We start from the raw sequence: 21,521 nt of genomic DNA, 5'->3' as shown, positions 1-21,521 counted from the left end.
CTAGTCTCAGCCCTCCTCCCGTGCCTGGCTGGCCCAAGCCCCCCTCTCCACGTGGGGCTGGTGTCACTGTTCCCTTGAGCCCTGCATGCCCGAGCTCTGCCTTCCCCACCTGCACAGGGCCAGTGTCACTGCACACCCCCTATCCTGCACATTCTTCCACATCCCACTTTTTGACAAAAGTGAACATTTGTCCCATTTGCTCTTGCCAACTGATCAAATTGGCAAGAGCAAACGGGACAGATGCCCACTTTTGTTAAAAAAGACAGGTCTGCCAGGACAGGGCTTAAAAAAGGGACTGTCTGGCCAAGATGGGACATATGGTCACCCTACTTATGCTTAACAATCTTGTATTTCGGTTATGACACTCTGATTATCTTTCCCAGACCTGAGGAGAAATTCTGTGGAGCTTGAAAGCTGGTCTCTTTCACCAACAGAATTTGGTCCAATAAAAGATATCACATCACCCACCTTGTCTCTCTTATATCTTGGAACCAAAGGCTACACCAACATTGCAAACTCTTGAAATAGTCAGTTTATATATAAGGATATGAGACCTAAAGAAACCAAAGAGAAAAGATGCTGAACAATACTGTTCCGTTTCCTATTTGTGTGAAGGAAAAGAATGTTTGTTGCAAGTTGTATAAATACTCCAGAATAGAAGAGGAACATTACACTTCCTACAGAAGCTTTGGAACAATATACGGTATTATTGCGCACACACTTCTTTCCCTGGGGAGAGGATAAGAGAACAAATGTGACAGAAGTTAGTCACATTGCTTAGTGCACTACTGGAAGTTGTTCTGTTACTGCAGTGTTGAGCATGGTATATGAATCCATATAGAATCAAATGGATCTCTCTCTTTCTCTATCTCTATTTTTTTTTTTTTTAGTAGAAGTAATATTTGGATAGTTTAGTTTCTCTCAGATAAAGAGATAAAAAATAGCTTCTCTCCTCCCCTTATTGTCTTTGTTTATGCTGTTTGTTTTTTAATAATGACGGCTTGCTACATCCTTAAGACAGTTGATCGCATTGTCAGGCAAATGTTCTTCCATGTCAATTTTTAGACATCAGCAGTTCATTTAGAACCTTGTTTATGGCCAATATACCAATTTGCTTTGGTAGTTTCTAAAGTGGGTGCCCTGTTGTTGACATTGCTATATTAATTCTTAAATTTCATATGTATACTGCAGTGAGGTATTTATACTGTACTACTGTGGTGAATGGCTCTTGCTTAATGGTATCCACTGTAGCTGGAACCTGAGAGGTTGATTGTCGTTCAGAATTTTATGACATTAAAGTTCTTTGTCAAGATACTTTGCAGTCTCTTATTGCAGGAATGGATTATATGGGCACCTGTCCAAATTAATATATGTGTAAACTTTGATGCAGTTTCATAAAATGAAGTAATGTGGAGTATTAAATGTATTTTTAGAGGCCCATGGAACTATATATCCCTTTGCATTCATGTTCCTGATCCTCCTGAAAATTGAATAGTAGACAAGTAAACATGTATTGTCCTTTCCACATCAAGGCCAGGTCTTGATTGATTTGATATTGATCTCTAATGTTAAAATATTCCCTTTCATTCATCTTTTCAGTCTTGTAGTGTGGATGCATAACCTTCCAAATATGGACATTTTTTAATTTTACAAAATGCGAATGAGAGGTTACAGTTCTGAAGTATTTCAGAGTAGCAGCCATGTCAGTCTGTATCCGCAAAAAGAACAGGAGTACTTGTGGCGCTTTAGAGACTAACACATTTATTTGAACATAAGCTTTCGTGGGCTATAGCCCACTTCTTCGGATGTAAAAATTTTTTATTTGGCTTGCTTTTGCCAGGCAGATGGGGACTGACAAAAGAAGGAAAATATTTTGCTCATTAAATATATGACCAGATTTATGAATAGGTGTAATTTGTAATAGTACACATCAGCTGTACTATATTGATTTAACACTACATGTTTCAAATCTGCCTCTGATGAGATAAGTTTCATTGGAAACTACTGATTGGCTGCTTGGAGAAGGATGAAAACAAGAGACTGTGAGGAGGAACAGTGTCCTAATGTAAAGTGTAACTACACTGGAAAATAATATATTTCAAATGATGAATGTTGGCCTATCAAACTGTAACATGATATATGAATTTGTTGCTGATTCTGTATCTTAATAAATATATTTAATTCGGATTCTTTGCCATGCAAGCAAGAAAAAAAATCAATAAATCTTTCAACCTGTTTTCTTTGTAAAGAATAATTTAGGAGCTTGGTATTGGGTTATTTACTAACTTTTAATTTCTTGTGAAATTAAATATGATGGGCTAAGTCAATAAAGAAAATAGTTTGGTTTCAGTCTAATGTAATATGAAAAGGAATTTGTCACCCTGTCAGATTACTAGGTAGTTAACCATAATCCCTTGATGATAAAAACTGAAAGTAAAAATCCCAAAAAGTAACCAGCCACAAAGTATTTTTCCCAGAAGTACAGTAAATATTCAAAGAATGTTACTTTCATGACATTGTCCTATTGCTTGTTTCTGTTTGGGTGGAGGTATACTGTCCAGAAAAACAAAATCTGTTGTCCGAGTCGACCAAGATTAATTCTTGACAGAACTCTGCAGAGATGAGGTTATTTGCCTGCACAAACATCTGTTATAAAAAACAGATTCTTATTTAAATTACCTCATATTAAAATTATTTGAAATTGTTTGTTAAATATGCAGTTATTACAACTAATAAACTATGATGCTTCATTATTTAGACATCACAGCTGTATGCAGATTGTAAGAGTATTTCTTTACTAATTTAGCTCAATATTTTAAAATTTAACAGGAATATGATCGTTGACTTCTTGCTTATACTGTAATATTTGTCTGTCATTTCTAAAACAAACTTCTCAGTTTCATTTCAACTTTTATTGTACAACTCTCAATCTGGGCATGAACTCATCTTCCATTAATATTGTTTCTTAATTAAAAAATGAACTAATAATTTGACATTACTGTGGATTTGTGTTCAAGAAACCCAGAGCTCTACAATGGCACACTAGTTGGAAATGAAGAAAAAGGAATTCAACAGAATTGTGTAGGTGTGAAACTTGAATATGGTTTGTCCTCGCTGGTGTAATCAAGCCCTCATTTGCCTGAATGCTAAAACTAATGAAAGTTTTGAAGGGACAATATTTGGAATATAAAAATAAAGTGTTTAAGGTAGTATTATGTCTCCCCAAATATTATTTTGCTGTTAATCTCATTCCAGTTGAATGTTATGATATTTTAAAGAGGGCAGCTTCAAGAACATTAAAAACTGGAGAAATATATTAGGAAGAATTGGCCTGTGTTACAGGACTTGAAACTGGTAATGAGGATCTGATAGTTTAGCAATGAAAGAACAGTCCTTCAATCAACAAGTTTTTCTACTTTATTTAATTTTTGTGGTTTTTGAGTGTTTGTTATAATGAGGAGAGCAAAAATAAGAAAAAATAGAACAGCCCCGCCACCCACCATCTGGGTTTCAGGCTCTCACTTCTCAACGGCCTTCACTGTTATTAAGTAGAAATTTTATGGTCTCCTGTATCTTTTAGCTTTTATATTACACCACCATGTAAACTTGAGTGAAGCCTAAACAGGAATCCATGATGGCTGTGGAATCCCTTAAGGAAGAAGAGGACAGGAAGAGGAGAGCAGGAGGAGACCTGTGGGAAAGACTCACCAGAGAGGCCAATGGCAGTGTGATTGGCAGAGCACCTTGAGTCCGGGGGAAGTGGAAACAGGGACAGATTTGGTCCTGAATGGCCAAAGGAGATTGCTTCATAAATACACCTCTACCCCGATATAATGTGGCTTGATATAACATGAATTTGGATATAATGCGGTAAAGCAGCACTCCAGGGGGGCGGGGCTCCGCTCTCCGATGGATCAGAGCAAGTTCGATATAACGCGGTTTCACCTATAATGCGGTAAGATTTTTTGGCTCCCAAGGACAGCGTTATATCAGGGTAGAGGTGTACTCCATTGATTAGATCCCAAGAAGGGGGAATGTTTCTTTACGTACTTTAGGCTGTAACTTAATTATTGGGAGATTAAGGAGGGAACTGAGGGCAGGGTACCTGCAGGGCAATACCATACCACAAGGAGGCATTTTCTGGAATGGCACCCTGCAACAACAGCCTATAATATTTTTGACAAAGATGCATAATGTATTTTGGATTTATTGAATACAAATCCTTCTGTATGTAAGTTAAAGAGTAAGTATTTCAAACGTGGTTAAAAGTATTGTGGCTTTTTTCATGTGGGATCTCAATGAACACATTGGCCTTTGAAATGATAATTCTTTGCAGTCTCGCTTATATGAAGTAACTATAGTCAGCAAACTAGGCCAGTAAAGTCAAGCTAAAGATGTCTGTATGTTGTGATGTGGTCTTGGTAATTCTGGCTGATTAGAAATACACTAGTAGTTGTAGCATTATAATGCCTTCTCATTATTCCTCTCTTCCAAAAAGGGCTGAGCAATAATTTTAAAGAAATGTGGTTTCAATTTGTTTTGACTCAGCTTTTGTTGTTTTTTTCTGTTATGTTTTATGGTACTGTGGTTCACAAACACATATAATTCAGAATATTTCTAAAAAAGGAACGTCAGTTGCATAAATATGTATTTATAGTTATATACAATGCCATTGCTTAAAAAGTTAAATACTATTGCAGCACTGAACACTGGATTTTGCTGGTTCCTGTGGTTATCTTTTGATTGGTGCTTTCAAAACAGTGTTGGTGAGATTTTAGCAGTGGTTTGTATACAATAAAATTCTATGTGTGTGTGTGTCTGTTGGTGTTTAATATTTCTTTTCCTGTCTTGTGGGTCACAGAAGTTCTTGTGCAGTAGAAACAATGCCGTCAACATCTTTTATAGCTATACCTAGTAAGATATTTCATAGCTTCCACAATATTTTAGTTTGGACATGTTTTTTCTGCAGTAAACTGTTCTTCCACTATGACTAGCAATCTTCTAATTTTTAAATATGGAATGTGACTCTGTTATTGGCTTTGAGTATAGTTAGAGTTGTAAGCAGATGGTAAAGAACAAAGTATTCTTTTTATTTTAAAAAACACAAGAAAAAATGAGTTACAAAGTTATTTCTGAGACAGTCTAAGGAATGTTAATGTAAACTCCTCATATTTGGTTCCATTTTATGTCAGATTCATATCTATATTTTACTATATCCTCTTTGAAAGCTGGCAGTACTTTCTGTCCCTCCCCTCCCCTTTTTTTAATGGGTTTGATGTTCAACTTAGTGAGCAGTTTTAAAACACATTTTTATTCTCCCTTTTCTCTTCTTTGGAGATAAAATTAAAACCAGATGTGTAATTCAAATAATTATGGATTAAACAGACAGAGTAACTCAAATCTCAAAGAATCTACATGTCTGCTTAAACAACTGCACAAGTAGCATGGTGATTGATAGTGATATAAGTGTGTCACAATATCTCTTGTGAAAAGTAGAAGTACTATATGCAGCTGAATCTTGGATATAGTCTGTAGTTTTGATGCACAGCCATTTTTTTTTTACCATATCCGATTAACCAGTCCTGGTACTGCTGGGGATTCCAGTCCACGGCTGATATGACAGAGGCAGGTCATTAGATACTTGTATCTTGTACAGTCAAATTTCTAGCCTATAGAGGCAGGGGACACCTCAGCTTACTTCCAGTTCACTACTTCTACAGCTTTGCTGCTGCAGCAGTGCATGCCACTTCTCTCTCTTTCTGTCTCAGGCCTTTTGCCAGGCCCCTTTTCTGCTCCCATTTCTGGACCCATGATGATTTTTACTTCTCTAAGTGCCCTCATACTGTTTCCTTACCTGACTGTTCTGCAGAGTGCTGATCTTTATTGAGTATAAAAGTGTGTCTTCCTGACACTTACAGCACTTACTCTTTGTACATAGAACAAATTTTCTGTGAATTTACAAGTAAATCCATTAATTAGCTTATGAGTTAAAATTGATTTTATAATGGGTCCTTCAACAAATCTTCAAGAAATTTCACGTCTGGCATCAGAACTGTTTTGGTCCTTGATGATCTTAATAACGGACTTTTTAAACTTACCTTCTAGTTAGAGTGCACAGAGATCTTATGCAAAGGATGAATTTCTCTCTCTGTGTATTTATTTATTTTAGAATTAATAGTCATTTTTTGCCTTTAATCTTAACTGTAAGTTTCTGCAGCAGAAGGTGGAAGAATAATGTTCTACCACAGAGAATACTGTTACGGGTTAGAAATAACTGCCACCTAATATCAAGGATAAATATAAAGAAGACACTGCAAAGAACTGGCTGAAACAATAACAGTAGCACCCAAAACACAAGCATGTGAAAAAGCTTGAGTAAAAGCCATATACCCTTTAGAACAAATGGTTTCAAATGCAGGGGCTAGAGCTTGGATTGGTGGAACTGGGTTTGTCTGTGTGTGTATGAGAAAAGGAGTAGAAAGAGACAGAAGATGCAGAAAATTGAATATGATTTTAACAATCAGTTAAATCCAGTCTCGTACCGGAACATCTTAATAGTAACCCTGGGGTTACTGTATTTTATAACAGACTTAGTAAGAGGATCTAATTGTGTGTGTATATGAAATTTGTCTCAAATATCAAAGGTCAATATGGAATTCCAAGTATTTTAACTCTTCAGTATTATTGTAATGGTATCAATAGAGTGCTCATATATTACAGAAACACTCCATAAAGATTGTCTCCATTGAACGACAGGTTGTATTTAATATTCTGAACCTTCAGAATAGTTGTGCAAAGACGTTGCCTCATTGAAAATGGTCATCTTGGCTCATAAACCTGTACTTTTAGGTGGGATATTTTTATGAAACTGTTCCGAGTTTTAATGTTTCAGATTGGCTTGGAGATCCCTCAGTACGCACTGTTATCTCTGAACAGTCAAATCACAATACCAATCATTTTCTTTCCCTGGCTATAGTATAACATTTTTCATATAAAGTGTTACAAGGTACGTCTATGCTGCAATAAAACACTCATGGATGGCCCATGTCCCCGACTCATGCTCATGGGACTCAGGCTACGGGACTATAAAATCTCAGTGTAACTGTCTGTGCTCGAGCTGGAAGTGGGGAAGGTCACTGAAACGGGCCAGACATGGGTGTTTTATTGCAGTATAGACCCACAATGGTTGAAAGTAACAGCTGACTAGAGCACGTAGAACTGGTGTCAATAGTTTGATTTCATGTGGTAATGAGCATTAAGAGAAAACGAGGGATAATTAATGATATGTTTACAGGTCTCTCTGTAAATAACTGTAAGTGTTCACAGGAATTGTTACATAATTGAGAAGGATGGAAGGTAGCATATTTGGGAGATAAGCAAGAGTTGGAATGAGCTAGATGATTTGGAGTGAATCAATACAGATTTTTATTCATTTTACTCTGCAAACAGACACCATATATCTATGAAAATTTTATAGGAACTAATTTGCTGTACCCAATGTGTAAATTTTACTGACAAGTCCTTTAATTTCCACTCAGATCTTTGTGTGTGGTTCACTGAGCCCCTTTTGCAAACCAAACAATTGAATATACTGGAGGCCTGATCTTGAGAAATTTTGGAGTACCCTTAATTCTTGATTAAAGTAGTTTAGTTCTTCTAGAAGTACACACATGTTTTTGTTAGTGCAGGGGTAGCTGTCAATAAGATGCTATAAGGGAACACTGGGCCTTGTGACGCACGTGTGCCTTGTATTGTTTGTTACGGCTATTTAAAACTGGGAGCTTTAGTAGCAGGTCATGCATTTGTTCCTAATTATGGAGCCTACAGGAAACCATATATAGGGCTTCCTTCCTCTTAGGATATGTCTACATTGAAGTGTAAACTCAGGGTTCAAACTCGGGCTCAAGCATAACTCCCAATTCCGTCTACACACAAATGGTGCTTACCCAGGGTTTGGTCCCAGGGACCTCATGGAAGTGGAGAGTGGGAGTCTGAGTCCAGTCAGGACCCAGGATTCAAGCCCTATTGCTTTTCAGCGTAAAGGCAGCCCCAATGGATTCATGCTCTGGGAGTCTACTATAAGCATTCCACAGTCAACTTTGTACTGAGAATAAAGGGCTAGAGTGACCACATTTTGGGACCGTGCTAGGAAGTCTGGGATATGGGTGGTTGGACTCATGCCCACATAATGTAGTGTAGATTCTGGAGCCTGAGTTTGTGTTCCAGTGTCCAACAGTTCCTAACCTGGGGTTACAAATGAGTGTATATACTCAAGCCCTAAGTTAACAGATCCAGGGTCTGCTAATGTGAGTTCTTCTGGGATGACATTGCAGTGTAGACTTACCCTTAGGCACAGCAGCAAATAGGAGAGATGCAGGATAAAGGGAGAGTTTGAGAGGGGCCTCTCTGCACCACCAGGTGGAAAGCCTGAGAGGATGACTCATGTAAGGAGCAGGAACCAGCTGGGAGGTAGCATCAGCTGGGGAGGCCTTTGATGCTCTGGAAGGAAGACTGTGAGGAATGTGACTAGTGGTCATGAAGGCTACTAAAGGAGAAAGGTGTGTCCTCTGCCCACCTACTTGGTGGAAGCTAGGAAAGCCTCAGGTGATTAGTATTTTGAATTTAATGGATCCTGGCTTTCATCGTCTGTTGTTTCAATAAAACCAACCCTGTAAATAAGAGTCTTTGAGAGTTTAATTCTGTCTTCCCACTAGAATTGAGCATTCCCAATTACTTTCTCCCCCCTTGTTTCTTTCAAACAGACAAAAACCAAGTATCAATGGAAACAGCAGGACTGAATGAGGGGTGGGGAGGATCCAGACCTCTCAAATGTACTGGATTTTGTAGGTACTTCTGCGTTTTGCGTGAATGAGGCATCTGAAGAAGTGGGCTGTAGCCCACGAAAGCTTATGCTCAAATAAATTTGTTAGTCTCTAAGGTGCCACAAGTACTCCTGTTCTTTTTGCGGATAAAGACTAACACAGATGCTACTCTGAAACTGGACAGGTAGGCAGTGTAATGCACACAATATTATAGGCAGAGCTGGCAGCACAGCCTCTTGTTAAGGTTGTGTAACACTTCCCATTATACAACCCTGTTTTCAGTTGCTTAGCACTTTGCAAACTTTATCTTTGAGCTGAAATTTTCCATGCTGTACGTCCCCTAAAGGATGAATTTCTTTGGAAAACTGTACTGCTATTTCTGACAAAGCTAGGGAAAAAACAATTGTTTTGCGCACAAAAAAAAAAAAAAAAAGGTTACATTTTCTTTGAAAAGCTCTAATGGCTTTGGAACAGGGGCTTGAAATTTGGCAGCAGTGGATTTTGTGTCAAGCATGTGCCCTTTGCCATACTCATGAAACTCTGGCCAAATTTAGTCAAGCTATAAGCCTTTGAAAAATCACAGAGCACACATGCTAAATAGATTGTAGCAGGTAAATTCCCTGAAGATTCCTTTTGTACTTGGGCGTGCTCTAGCCTGGGGCTGAGCAGTATTTTCCCTGCAGTTGGAGCTCTGGGCTGCTGCGTGCTGTGCTGGGTCCAGCCATCTAAACTGAAAGCAGGGAGCCTGCCTTTCGTGTGCTTGCAATGGCTCCTCTGCTTCTCTCAAGCATCATGGAGGAGGAAGCTGCCTGATTTGAACGTAGAGGGGACAAGACTTGGACCTGTGAGTGGGGTGGAGAATAGTGTGGGATAAGTAAAATAGAAGGGAATGGGGATGTGGAAACTGGGATTTAGAGGCTGGCAGGTGAGGAGAGAAGGAAACTAGGACTGGAAATTATGGTTAGGGTTGGTGGAGCCTGAGACAGGGTGAGCAAAGAAATTGGGAGAGGAGATTGGGACTTGGAGCAGGGGAGGGAAATAGGGTGAGGGAGGCTGGCGGCCAGTAGGTTGGGGAGAAACTGAGAATGGTTGCAGAGACTGGGACTGAGCAGCAGTGTGGTGGGTGGAAGGAAAGATGAGGGGGCAGGGAGACAGATCCATTGAGGAGCCAGGTGCAGGGGAGGACTTGGGTAGGGGGTACTAAAATTGTCCAAGAGATTGGGAACGGGCAGCGGTTCCAGGGGAGGTCATAGGCACTGACTTCCCCTCTTTCCCCTGGGCACTTGATCCCCAGCTCCGCCCCCATTCTACCCCTTCCCTGAGGCCCCGCCTCTTCCCACCCTTTCCCTGCCCTCATTCCAACCCCTTCCCCAAAGTCCCTGCTCCAACTGCGCCCCCTCCCTGTCCGTATGCCAAGTTCCCAAAATCCCAGCTCCGCCTCTTCCCTGCCTCCTCCCAGAGCATGCTGATGCTGTTGTTTGGCGGTGGCCGAGTGGGAAATACTCGGAGGTAGGTGGAGGAGCCGGGACACAGCACACTCGGGAGGAGGTGAGGCAGGGGGTGAGGGGAGCTTGGCTGCCAGTGGGTGCAGCCCTGGAGCACCTACGGAGTCGGCGCCTATGGGGGAGGCGAGAAAAGGATGTGGAGGAAGGGAGAGAGATCTGATGAGGAGGCAAGAGAAGGGGAGCTGGGACTAACTGTGCAAGGACACTGTTACTGGAAGTGGAGGACAGGAGACTGCAACTGAGATTAGAAGTCTGAGAATATGGAGATCAGGACAGGCTATGTGAGAAAAATCTGCCAGTCTGACTTGGAGGAAAATTCCTTTCCAACCTAAATATGTCTGTTGGTTAGACCCTGAGCATGTTGGCAAGACCCACCAGCCAAACACTTGGGAAAGAATTCCCTGTAGTAACTCAGAGCACTCTGCTTCTAGTATTCTATCTCTAACCATTGGAGAAATTTGCTAATAGCAGTCATGGATTGGCCATATTTCACAAAAGGCAATTTTATTATACCATCACCTCTCTAAACTTATCACGCTCAGTGATGAAATAGGTTAGGTTTTTTGCCCTCACTGCTCTGCTTGGAAGGCTGTTCCAGAACATCAGTTCTCCGATGGTTAGAAACTAGGGCTGTCAATTAATCGCAGTTAACTCACGTGAATTACCAAAAAAAAATGAATTGTGATTAAAAAATTAATCATGATTAATCGCTGCTTTAATCACACTGTTACACAATAGAATACTAATTGAAATTTATTAAATAAAATATTTTGGATGTATTTCTACTTTTTCAAATATATTGATTTCAGTTACAACATAGAACACAAAGTGTACAATGCTCACTTTATATTAGTATTTTTAGTATACATATTTGCACTGTAAAATGTTATATGAAAGAAATAGTATTTTTCAGTTCACCTCATATGAGTACTGTAATGCATTCTCTTTATCCTGAAAGTGCAACTTACAAATGAAGATTTTTTGTTATATAACTGCACTCAAAAACAAAACAATGTAAAACTTTAGAGTCTACAAGTCCACTCAGTCCTACTTCTTGTTTAGCCAGTCGTTAAGACAAACAAGTTTGTTTACATTTATGGGAGATAATACTGGCCATTTCTTATTTACAGTGTCACCTGAAAGTGAGAACTGGCATTTGCATGATACTTTTGTAGATGGCATTGCAAGGTATTTATGTGCCAGATGTGCTATACATTCATATGCCCCTTCATGCTTTGGCCACAATTCGAGAGGACATGCTTCCATGCCGATGACACTCGTTAAAAAAATGTGTTAATTAAGTTTGTGACTGAACTCCTTGGGGGAGAATTGTATGTCTCCTGCTCTATTTTACCTGCATTCTGCCATATATTTCATATTATACAATCTCAGATGATGACCTAGCACATGTTGTTTGTTTTAAGAACACTTTCACTGCAGATTTGACAAGCACAAAGCTACTAAGGTGACATTTCTAAAGATAGCTAAAGCACTTGACCCAAGGTTTAAAAATCTGAGATGTCTTCCAAAATCTGAGAGGGATGTGGTGTGGAGCATGCTTTCAGAAGTCTTAAAAGAGCAGCACTCTACAGAACCCAAACCACCAAAAAAGAAAATTAACTTTTTGGCTGGTGGCATCTGACTCAGATGATGAAAATTAATGTGCATCGGTCCATACTGCTTTAGATCATTATTGAGCAGAACCCGTCATCAGCATGGACACGTCCTCTGGAATGATGGTTTAAGCATGAAGGGACATATGAATATTTAGCACATCTGTCACTTAAATATCTTGTGATGCTGGCTACAACAATGCCACATGAATGCCTCTTCTGACTTTCAGGTGAGATTGTAAACAGGAAGCAGGCAGCATTATCTCCCGCAAATGTGAGCACATTTGTTTGTCCCAGCAATTGGCTGAACATGAAGTAGGACTGAAGTGCTAAAGTTTTACATTGTTTTGTTTTTGAATGCAGTTATTTTTGTATATGAACTTACAAATTAACTTTAGAATTAAAGTAGAATTAACTTTCATGATAAAGAGATTGCACTACAGTACTTGTAATGGAATTGAAAAATACTATTTCTTTTATCATTTTTACAGTGCAAATATTTGTAATAAATAAATATAAAGTGAGCACTGTACAGTATGTATTCTGTGTTGTAATTGAAATCAATATATTTGAAAACATTAAAAATATTTAAATAAATGGTATTCTATTTATTGCACGATTAATCTAGATTGATTTTTTTAGTTGTGTGATTGTTTTAACAGCCCTATTAGAAACCTTTGTCTAATTTCAACCTAAACTAATCGATGACCAGTTTATATTTATTTGTTCTGGTGCCAACTTTGGCCCTTAACTTAAATAACTCCCCTGCTTCCCTGGTGTTGATCCCCCTGATGTATCTGTAGACAGTAATCGTATCTCCCCTTAGCCTTTATTTTGTTAGGTTAAACAAGCCAATCTCCTTAAGTCTTCTGTTGTAAAGTAGGTTCTCTATTCCTTTGATCATCCTAGCAGCCCTTCTCTGCAGTGTTGAATTCATCTTTCTTAAACATGAGAGACCAGAACTGCACACAGTAATCCAGATGAGGTCTCACCATTGTTTTGTATTATGGTACTAACGCTTCCCTATCTCTACTGGCAATACCTTGCCTGATGCATTGTAGGATTGCATTAGCCTTTTTTCATGACCACATCACTTTAGGGCTTGTAGATCTTGGTGTATTGGTTGATCACAGGATGATGACTTTATTCTCCTCTGTTGCTTCCAACTATATGTCCCCAGCTTATACCAAAATTCTTGTTGTTTGTCCTTAAGTGCATGGGCCTTGCACTTTGCTCTGTAAAATTTCATCCCATTTCTACTACTCCAGATTTCTTGGTAATCCAGATCTTGTATGATATTTCAGTCCTCCTCCATATTAGCAATACTTCCTAATTTTGTGTCATCTACAAAATTTATTAGTCCCACTTTTTGTGCTAAAATCATTAATGAAAATGTTAAAGACCAGGACTGATCATTGAGAAACTCTAGTAGTAACGTCTTTACAGCCAGTTTACCTTTCAGTATGACCTGTTATAGTCTCCCGTTTAACCAGTTCCTTACCCCCTTTGAATTGTCATGTCAATCCCCATCTTCTCTAATTTAATTAATTTCCTATATAGAACTGTAATGTTCGTGGGAGGCTACGGGCCTACCCTAAGTGCTCTGCAAGAACGAGGCCCACACACACCGTGAGTTATTGGCTTTAATGAAGGTAATGTGACACACCCGCAACGGGGACTCCGGGCTTTGCTGTCACGGAGGCGGGGAACCCAGCACCGAAGCTCAGCTCGGCCTGGGTCAGAGTCCAAAGGCAGGACCGGGAGCATGCAGCTATATATACACAATACAAAGCAACTCATACATATGCAAGAAGGGACTTCCCACAGGCTATGTCTGCCGTTTGGCCTAAGGCCATACAAACTGGTTTCAACCAGTTAAAAGCAAGTTATAACTGGCATGCCATGTCCTACAATGACCGGCCACTTAGCAAGCAGAGGCTTTTCACAAGGCCGCCGAGAAAGCGGAAATACCCTAGCTAGGCCGTGACACAGTCTTTCGCAGTTCCTACAGAATTGTATGAGATACTTCACAGAAATAATGATCCATTAGACCTACTGCATTTCCTTTGTCTAGAAAAATGGTTATCTTCTCAGGTTGATCATGCATGATCCACCTTTTGTAAAACCATGTTATACCGTTTAACTCCTTAAGTACTCTTTCTTTCAGAATTTGTTCTAAGACATTGCATACAACTGAGGTCAAACTAACGGGCCTCTAGTTTCCCAGACCGCTTCCTCTCCCTCCCCCCTTTCTTAAATATTGGTACCATATTTGCAATTCTCCAGACATAGGTTATGACTCCAAGTTTATGGATTTATTAAAAAATCCTTGCTACTGGGATTGTGATTTCAGGTGAGCACTGTTTGTCGTATTAGTGAATGATACAGGGATAGTGTGGAAAACTAATATATGATCAGACTAAAATTAAAATTAAAAACTGTATCATAATGCATATGCACAAATGAACTAAAGTTAATTCTCGCTTTTCCTAAATTTTGAGTGCTTGACTTTACAACTTGAATAATGGTCTTTTAGTATAGTTTTTTATTTTTTATATGTTCTACAAACATGTATAAAATGTTTGTAGAAACTAATTATATTTTATGTTTTACTATGAAGAACCAGTAGAGGGAGTACAAGTTTCCTAAAAATCAGTACTTGGGGTCATGCTAATATTGGTGATGCTGGTATGCAAAGGAAAAGGTAAAGTGACATTTTTGCTTATTCCTAAAATGTGATGATAATCTGATGTGCCACAAGAAATGGAGAGGAAAATAAATACGTTTCCTTGAAAACAGGCTATTACAAACAATTGAGGGGATTTAATAAGAGCAACTATGTTCCCTTTCAGATCATATCAAGAAGACTTAGTGCTTCTTTTAACCTATCCATAAAACATTTGTTTTTAAAAGTGAAAATTAGTCAGTTGAGAGAGATTTATGTCTCTGATTTTACAGATGAACAGCTGAATACAATCAATAAAAGCACAAATATACACAATGGTTGATGTTTAGCTTTATTTTTTGGCATAATCTTGGTTTTTATTCTTGTGTAATAAACAAACTTTGATTTTTTAATCTGAAACCATGTTTTCAAGAAAATGAAGTCTATCATAATCCATGCTGTAAAAAAGGTTAATCATTCTTTTGTCAGAACTACTGAGTAAACATTGTTTTTTATAGCTGTAGAACTTGTAATTAAGGAGTAAAACTAAATGACAGTGTCTGTCTGAATAAATAAATAGGATTGTTATCCTATTTTTAAATTAAAGTATAACTATTGAGCCTTTTTCCAGTTTTTTAACTGAATTTGCTTAAAGTGTAATGCAAGGCATGTTTTCTTCTGAGCTGATCTTGATATGCAGCAGAAGCAAGGCTTGCTTTAAAATATCTGTAGATGAAGTCAAATACTGCATTAGGCTTTGTACTTATGTGAGTTTTGAATGCTGAAACTGTTAGGCTGCATCCAACTTCTGCCTACAAGGAACACATATTAATAGATACCAGTCACAGAAAGCCTGGGGTAATTTCCCTTAGTAATTAGTTAACTTGTGAACTTTCATATCACATGGCTTGGCATCATTTCAGTTAGTTTTCCAAATAATGAATGAAATTGACAGATATGAAGTGGTTCTAGATTTAACAAATGTACATCTAAATTTTGTTCTTACCTTATTTCTGTTACATGGGAGTACAACATTGCTATGTACCTGAGAAAGATCTATGAACTCACCTCCTTAAATTTGCTGTTTTTCACAAGTCTCAGTGGTGTTTCCAGCTTTCTTACTGAGTAGATGATAGTATAAAGAAATCTGTAGTACCAGAAGAGACTCACAAAGAAGGTTTATACTTCACAGCCTTATTCTGAAAAAGCCTCTCAATTGCATATGTGAAAAAAACTTTTGTTGTTAATTTTTTTCTGTAATTCAAGCCTTTGGCCTCTTTAGCTTTCACATGCATTAAATATGTCCTTCCAGAACCAATAATTACTATTCGGCAATGAGCAGTAAAGGCAGGCTTAAGTCATAGGAAAGAGACAAAACGACTTTAATGGGAAAAATAGTTTTTCATTAGAAGGATTTGGGGGGAGAGGGTGGTTGTGTTTTTATTTACAAAGCCTAGATTTTAAATTCAGATTACAGGAAAAAGTAAAACATGATCTACCAAGCTGGATGTCTGAATTACAAGGCTAGCTGCATCTCTGTCCCCTCTTCCAGTCTCAGTGAATGCACCACTGGACCTCTTCTCTTCACCTATCCCGGGGTGTAATCCTGTGATTCTCCCACTCTTAAACCAGGCCCTGGGGTGCAGTATTCTATCCACTAACTGTAGCTACTCAGCAGGCCTAGCTAGCTGTTCAGCACTTGCAAATGTCCCTCCAGAAGCTTGTGACCAGTGGATCATACAGGTGACCAGACAGCTTTCTCAAACCTTCCTACTGTTTGATCTTACTAGCAGGAACAATGCATACCATAAGAGAAAAAGGGTTTTAAAACAATTAAAGGTCTATATGCATTTCTACTTACCCTAAGCCCTACCATCCTGTGTTAGTGGGCCAGCTTAGTTTTGCTTCTAGCGGAGACTGTTGCTTGGTCAGTCTCAGTACCTTGATAACAACCTCCCCACTCTCTAAAGAGCAACTTTTTAAATGCTAGGGCAGATCTACACTACAGCGGAGATCGACGCTCTGAGATCGATCCACCGGCAGTCAATTTAGCGGGTCTAATAAAGACCCGCCAAATTTACTGCAGGTCGTTCTCCAGTCAGCCCCTGTACTCTACCCCTGATGAGAAGAGTAAGGTAAGTCGAAGGGAAATTTTTTCCCATCAACCCCCCACTGCGTAGACCCCACGGTAATTAGACCTAAGGTACATCGACTACATGTACTGCATCGATTTACTGCGGTACTGTAGACACAGCCTCAGTGTTCTTTTGCTCTTTTGGCTCCCAGCCTTGGATGAACAAGTCTTGAAACTCTGGCTGGAACCTGGAACAAGTCTTGAAACTCTGGCTGGAACCTGGAACAAGCTTTTCCCCAGCTAATAGCCCAGGCATTGCTTCTTAATGATACCCATGTTTATCAGGAGGTTACTTATCTGAAGCTATTATAGTGCCTTCTTTTTAGTTTCCTAACAGCCCTGCTATTAAACTAAACCAACATATACATACAGTGAACATTCCAATAATCCAATAAAGCCATACAGTAACTATCCCAAAAAGCAGGTCACACACAGCACTCAAATTACAGATTACCCCTACATCCTCCACAATGCACTAAATGATTTATGGTCTCTAATTACTCCCCTGGCTATTTTTTCAAGAAAATAATAACGTACTAAAAGTATCTATATTTTAGTTAGAATGAACGTATCTATGATAAGCTACTGAATATAGTTTGTGTAATAACATTTAATGGGATGTCTCCTAAGTAAGGCTTCTGGTACATCCACAACTATCTTTCCCTATATTCCTGCACTGTCCCTTCTCCTTTTTCTTCCCTGTGGACAGAAACGTAACTTGTCCGGTAGAATTAAATGAGCATTTTTTTCAATGTATTGCTGTTCCATTTGTGAATTAATAAGGGAAATACTTAGTCCATACTTAGCCCAATTATGGGCTTTCTTGACAAGCTGCCGGGAACACAACTGTTGCTTCTATTTACCATAAAATGGAGTTCTCTTTCCTCTTCTATTCAGACGAGCAGCCTATTTTCTCTTGGCCAATGGGAAATTTTTTGTTTTTTACTCAAGTCTGTGTACTCCCAGGAGTTGGAGGTTAGGGCTCAGTCTGCCCTAAACCCCAAAATGGCAATTTTACAGGCAGGCTGTCCCTTTAGCAGGAGACTGGAGGGAGGCAGGAAGAAAGAGTTACCCAAGACAGGCCTAGGAGAAGGACAAACCCCAGGCAGACTGAGAATAAGGATCCAATCCATAGAGAACCAGATGCGGGTCAGCAGCTCAGGTAGAAGCTCGTCCTCCAGGAAGAGTTAGGAGGGTCAGCACTCTGTGGTAGAGTAGGGTGGAAGGGTGGCCTAGGAGAGGGTGGATGTTCTATTATGTTTCCTTTGGAACTGTTGTTTAACTGCCTGGAAGTGCCGAGAAAAGGTGAAGCACAAGGAGGTGCTGAAGAAGCCAACCCTGTTACAGGCCAGTAGGACCGCTAAGAAAAGGAAGTGCACAGCTCTCCTGTCTAAATGGAGACTTATGTGTTTTTCTCAGCATAAAGGGAGGGGCATTAGTTCAAAGTTCGGAGTTTCCATTCTTAGTAGCAGCAGCTACAGTAGATGTTTCTGCCGATGACTTTAGAAGCCTCATGAGTACCAAAGAAAGAGGATTCCATAGCTGGCTGCTCAGTGGACGCATCCCACAAGCACGTCTTCAAATAGCTCCAGCATTGTCAGGAACCTCTGGTCCTGCATTTAGTGGTACTGGTATGTTGGTTGCATCAGAACGTGCTTTGCTGTATCTAGGAGGTGCATATCTCCAGGAACTGTGACCACTCTGTTTGCTGATACTCGTAACATGGACTGTGTCTCCCCAAAATGTCTTTATTTGCAGCAGTATTCAATATCTTACATAACAAAGCAAACATGAAGAATGTAAGACAAAAGCAGTCCATGGCTAAACAAGTATAAAAATCTTGCAGTGAAATGAAAGTAGTTTTATCTGGAACATTTTGGTTTTTTTTATAATTTTCATTATAAAAGTTATGCAAACTAAAATGGAGATTAGATGCTGCCCTTTCAGTTTTCTAACAAGTTATCACTGCTGACCTACTTGCCTCAGAGTTGTATATTTGTAAATATGTTTTGCAGTTTGTGCCTGGTGAGAAGTGCTTCTAGTCATGTGAACTTTCAGACTGGTGTGCTGTCAGAGTGTGTCCTTTTTCATCCCTTCAAACACGTGGCCTGATCCTGAGAGGTGCTGAGCACCTGCAGTTTGTGTTTAACTGAATTACACGTGCTCAAGATCTCCCTAGCTCATTCCCACAGTTTGCATTTTTATAGACCTTTAATAAACAAAGCAAAACAAAAGGAACATCACAACTTCCTCTTTGGCCATATCAGATGAGAGTATGTTCTTCCCTTTCTGTGTACCTCTGAATGTCATGAAATTAGGCAGATGGAAGAATCACTAATTATTGGATAAGATATGATAAAAGTACTGCGAAGTAATTATTTACTCCCAGTTCTATTGTTAGGCCTTAAAAATGCAACATAAGTCCTCTCATCTGATTATTTCATCTTGTTTTCATATTTAAGCTTCTAAACTTAATGATAAAACTCTTAGATGACACCTGCCAGAGCTGCAGCTGGATGGGAGAGAAGTTGAGTAGATAGTGACTTTATTAAATTCAATTTCAATATATTTGACTTTTTAACTTTCCAGTCACTTCATTTTCACTGTCCATCTCTAGACCTTTGTCTATTTCTTCAATAGTCTTTAAGGGGTGACTAGAACTGAACATATTCAAGAGGAGGGCATATCATTGATTCATATTAGGGCATAATATTTGTTGTAATATTGTTTGCAGATATAAGGTAGAATATGAAAAACTGACTTCAGACAACACAATCATACCTAATTTAGCTTCCCTATGCTCTCAGTATGTCCAACTCCATCCTCAGATGTATTATGCTAATCACTGTCTGTCTTGACAATACCTGATTGTGGTTACATGTATGTATAAATGGTGAGGGAAGGGTCAGTGGTAGTGACTTTGCTCTGCAGTTTTCCCATTTGTTGTAGATGATTTTGGCAGATGTCTGTAGACCTGTTTTTATAACCACTATATTCTGGAGTTTTATGTAGAATAATATGAAACAAATGTGTATTTCATTTAGTAGTTGCTTCAAGAAGTTCTGAAAGCTGAACTTTTGAAGGCATGTGCTTTCCCTACCCCTGCTGAACTAATATACTCAAGTTATGATGAATCTGAACCAAGGCAAATTCTATTAAAATTTAGATAAATTAACTAAAATAAGATAATTATTAAAGCAGATTCCTGTAGTACGCTCTATAATTAAGCCTTGGAATGGACATAGAGTCTTCATTAAGGATTCATAGTTTTGCTGGGTTTGGGAAGGAAGTTAAACATTTTGAAGCAGTTAAAAATCATTTCTGAGCAGCTTAGTGGCATTTACTGAGATTTTTTGCAGAGTTCGGTTTTCCCTGGTGACATTACTGATTATAAATGTCTGTAAAACACATACAGTAAAAATCTAAGAAAAAGTTGCTTTAGCATCAGGAATAGGGAACTACAAGCACAGAAATATTTGGACACTGTAATTTTGGTTTTCTGTTACTTTGGCTGTATTCTGCAATCTCTTAAGTATTCATTAATTCTGTTTCTATCTTAGCATTTAATAGAAATAAACACTAGGGCTGTCAAGTGATTAAAAAAATTAATCACTTTGTTAAACAATGATAGAATACAATTTATTTTAAATATTTTTGGATGTTTACTACATTTTCAAATATATTCATTTCCTTTACAACACAGAATACAAAGTGTACAGTGCTCACTTTATATTTATTTTTTATTACAAATATTTATACTGTAAAAAACAAAAAAAAGTATTTTTCAATTCATCTCATACAAGTAACTATAGTGCAATCTCTATCATATAAGTTGAACTTACAAATGTAGAATTGTGTACAAAAAAACCTGCATTCAAAAATAAAAGAATGGAAAACTTTAGAACCTAGAAGTCCACTCAGTCCTACTTCTTGATCAGCCAATCACTCAGACAAACAAGGTTGGTTACAATTTGCAGGAGATAATGCTGCCTGCTTCTTGTTTACAATGTCACCTGAAAGTGAGAACAGGCATTCACATGGCACTCTTGTAGCTGACGTTGCAAGATATTTACGTGCCAGATACGCAGAAAATTCATATGTCCCTTTATGCTTCAACCACCATTCCAGAGGATGTACTTCCATGCTGATGATGGGTTCTGCTTAAAACCATCCAAAGCAGTGTGGACTGATGCATGTTCATTTTCATCATCTGAGTCAGATGCCACTAGCAGAAGGTTCAATTTCTGTTTCAGTGGTTTGGGATCTGTAGTTTCCGCATCAGAGTGATGCTCTTTTAAGACTCTGAAAGTGTGATCCACACCTCGCCTCTCTCAGATTTTGAACGGCACTTCAGATTCTTAAAACTTTGGTCAAGTGCTGTAGCTATTTTTAGAAATCTCACATTGGTACTGAGACAAATCCCTGTCCTTGTCTCCGTGGGTCCCACGTTTCCTAGCGGATTTCGCTGGCCTCAGAGGCTCACTATGACCCTCCATGTAGCCTTTCTCTCTCTAGAGGCAAGAGTCACAGCCTACTGAGCCATTTTCACCATAAGCCAGCAACTATCCCCCCTTGCACAGTCTCTGTTGTTTCCCAGTCTCAGTGATTAGTTGGGGGGGTGGGGAGAAGCACAGGCCCATCGTCTACTCCAGGCTCCAGCCCAGGGACCCTAATAGTATCAGCTATGGTAGCTGACCTTTTAGAAACAGAACACGTACAATTCCCTGGGCTACGTCCCCACAGCAGCCCCACTTCCTCAAGCTCCACTTCACCCTTACGTCA

General features: G+C 39.0%; 1 protein-coding gene across 9 annotated transcripts in view; it reads left to right on the top strand.

Moving 5' to 3' along the window:
* TANC2 (tetratricopeptide repeat, ankyrin repeat and coiled-coil containing 2) overlaps positions 1–21,521 on the top strand; it is a 631,424-nt gene that overhangs the window by 188,026 nt on the left and 421,877 nt on the right. The gene's annotated exons all lie outside the window — the stretch shown is intronic.

This window comes from Chelonoidis abingdonii, chromosome 21, assembly GCF_003597395.2.
Source record: "Chelonoidis abingdonii isolate Lonesome George chromosome 21, CheloAbing_2.0, whole genome shotgun sequence".
Taxonomy (NCBI): Eukaryota; Metazoa; Chordata; order Testudines; family Testudinidae; genus Chelonoidis; species Chelonoidis abingdonii.
This window is presented reverse-complemented; position numbering and strand designations above follow the sequence as displayed.